The following is a 3,185-nucleotide window of genomic DNA, read 5'->3' as shown; positions in this document are numbered from 1 at the left end:
CAACGACAACAGCAACAAATATGTTGCACTTCTATTGGTGCTTGCTAACGGTAGTGCAGAAAGTTTGAAGTTTACATACTTTCGGCACGCGGCTGCAATTCGTTATAACGCGCAAGCTGCAAAATGCCAGGCGCTACAAAATACCATGTGCTTTAATAAAAAAAACAAACACACGCCGCTGACCGGCCAGCTAGCTCTGTTGACCAAATAGTAAACAGCGGAGAGAGCAAGACTAATACACAGGGTAGTGGGTGACAGAATTAATACATTTGGTAATGGCTCATCATATATCATCGATTCCAAATAAATCTTCACTACTTACTTTTGTGGCTTCTTGTAAATTTCCTGGGCGCCACCTAATTCCATATTAAGTTTCGCTTACACTACCGGAACTAGGAAAGGTAGCTTTAACTTTAAAATAGGCAACTAATGACCCACAAATAAAAAGTTTTATTCGGTGCCCTGCACCATGAAATAAATTCAAACTTGCACAACTTAGATTCCCCACTGGGAATTCATAATCTTATTTAAGGTAAGCAGCAACTCAAAATATGAATCCTCCCAACGTTAACAAAAGAAGGGGTTTACATAAAATTTCCCATAAAATGTTGAATAAAATACACCAGAATCTCTGGAGTTAACACACAAATATCGTTACAGTGGCAAAATAATGAATTAAATTGAAAATAGATACCTTAATTTATAGCTTGAGTGGGCAATGAAATTATTCGGTTCTTACGAGCTCGTTCGTACCTTACATAAATTGTTATCACTCCATAACGAGAGTAATCTTTTGACTAGCTAAAATATTGTACCCCAAAAATGTCAAGCTTACCAATTAACAGTAATAATCTTGGCTCTATGCAGGCCAATTAGCAATTGATCACCACCGAGGTGGGTCAAATGCAAACACACAAATTTACAAAAAGGTTTAACAATGCTACATCACCGTACGATCAATATTTAGGTCTTCTTTTCCACAGGTCCTGGTATATGATTGCACGTTGAATGGCAAATGCTGCTCTAAGTGTTACACAAAGTGTCGGAAGTAAGGTAGCGGCTTCAAGATATGTACGACTCGGCCATTAAGTTATTTCAATGGTTTGATGCTAGATCGTACACACTGCACTCCAGTACGCTTAGTCGATTTACTTTCCTATGCCCCCTTATCCGCAACACAATGTGGTCTATAGTTTCGTTTCACAGGTAAACAGTCGGATCGTAGTTCTTGACCCCAATACGTGAACTCTAAAATAATAAACTAATGGGTGGTACGTTTTTACACAAGAATAAATGCGAACCTCTACATGGAGAGAGTCAACGGAAAATAAAAGAGCTTCGTGAACGTACGAAAGTGAATGGAAGTTATCCTACGATCGTTGTCAGAATGGTCCCCTAAAATAGAAATAACGGTAGTGTGGATTCGAACACACAGAGAACTTACAATTATGCTTACGTTCCTTTAGAAGAACTCCTTTCGGATTAAATGGTTACCATGCCCAAAAAGAAATGGCAGGTACAATGATGGTTCACTTGTTTTTAAAGATGCTTTCGCCAAATTGTTGAAAACAAATGAACAGGAACTAAATTAGCACTTAAATCAGGATGAACCGCACGACCGTTCTCTTCGGGTTAGCAAGTAAAACACGCTGAATTTTTCCATTTCCGGCCCCAATGAAACAACGAAGTTTTGCTCCAACCAATAACGCGGTCAATCGAAGCTTACAATACCATATATGGTTACGGTATCAAATTACATAGGTTATCTAAAGCGGAAATTGGCTTTTAGACCAATAATAGAAATATAAAACATTAAAACGGGCAGGTACGGAAATAAACGAATGTGAAGGTTACAAAAGGTGACTACCACAGAATAGAAAAGTTATAAACAGGGTGATTGAAATGGAAATACGAACAAAATGTTGATATAATAATAAAACTGTTACATCGTCTGCACTGCACAGCACATGTCATTGTGAATTGTCATATGGATATGCGTATTTCAAACTTTTATACAAAGGCACCGCACCGCAACAGCACTGTACTACCACCTATGTGAATGGGGCTTTAGATTACTCGTAAGATCGATAATTTTAAACTTTGCTAATAAAATACTGATCTCTATTACTAAAAATGCGCTTTGGTCATATATATGCTGATTTACCTGTCTTATTTAGGGATCTCCTCTAGCTGAAATTGTCACTACAAAAGGGGTTTTTTGAAGGTTGTACTGTCTTCACAATGACAACAACGGAAATAATGAATTTTTATACTGATAAAAATAAACACAGACAACATTGGAAACATTTACGAATGCATTGCTTTCTATAAAATGGTCTAAATATTAAATTTCTACCTGGTATAGATCTGAATATTTAATTTTTAAGTAGACGTGGCCATCTCTTTTACTTATAGGTACTATTCGTTCAATAATTTGAATTAGGGTTGTTATCCATTTACATTTTAACCGCAAGCTGGTTGTTTTACATTGACAAAATAAATTGTGAAATACCGCTGAATTTGATTCCCTTGGAATCATACAGTTTTATAATCAACCTTTGTTGGACAAAATTCTTTTGTTGATATGGAAACTTGGAGTTCTTACAGCTACGGGATTGGTTAAATACTCAGGAGATTTCTTTGATGCTTTCTTATACCGACCGACCTCTTAGAATGGGGGGTCTTTAATGATGGCCAATTGAATTGCAGATTTCGGTTGTTGTTCCTTCCGGTCAGTACAAATTTTGGGTTGTAAAAAGATGTAAATGTTTCTTGACGGATTTTATCTCACGTTAGATTTTGGTGAACCGGCACCTTTCTTGTCAAACTAATGCCCGCGAAATACGCACGTAACTTTCACTAAGGGTAGCGAAAACCATTGCACTCTTTCTATTATAATCCAAGAAACCTCACTTTCTCGCGTTGTTTTATATTGAAATGGACTGTAATTCCCAAATTTTTTGCACTTACCCTTTAGATGTAACTTCTCCGCACAAAGGGATAAGGACAAGGGACAAGATTACGGAATGGCAAGGGTAAATGCAAGGTTGAATTTGTCAAGAAACTACTAGTTCGTTAATCGTCCTTTACTTATTTCACAGAGCGAATTTTAGTTGCTTTTATTAATTGTATCAGTAACCGAAATCGACTAATTCTCGCGACGGACTTAATGCGAGTGTCCAGTT

The 3,185-nt window shown here is 37.0% G+C and overlaps 1 long non-coding RNA gene across 2 annotated transcripts; it reads right to left on the bottom strand.

Moving 5' to 3' along the window:
• Window positions 1-711: 711 nt before the first annotated feature.
• Window positions 712-1,824, bottom strand: LOC116182374. 2 transcript variants are annotated; one of them, XR_004147496.1, is made up of 3 exons: window positions 1,445-1,820; window positions 1,302-1,395; window positions 712-1,248 (listed from the first exon to the last, which is right to left on the bottom strand). It is a non-coding gene; the product is annotated as an uncharacterized LOC116182374 (long non-coding RNA). The 2 variants fall into 2 exon arrangements; XR_004147495.1 differs by having other exon boundaries at window positions 1,302-1,824.
• Between the last annotated feature and the right edge of the window lie 1,361 nt (window positions 1,825-3,185).

Source organism: Photinus pyralis, unplaced genomic scaffold, assembly GCF_008802855.1.
Source record: "Photinus pyralis isolate 1611_PpyrPB1 unplaced genomic scaffold, Ppyr1.3 Ppyr1.4_unclustered_Scaffold5014, whole genome shotgun sequence".
Taxonomy (NCBI): domain Eukaryota; kingdom Metazoa; phylum Arthropoda; class Insecta; order Coleoptera; family Lampyridae; genus Photinus; species Photinus pyralis.
Note: the sequence above shows the minus strand (reverse complement) of the source record. Positions and strands in the feature narration are given on the sequence as shown.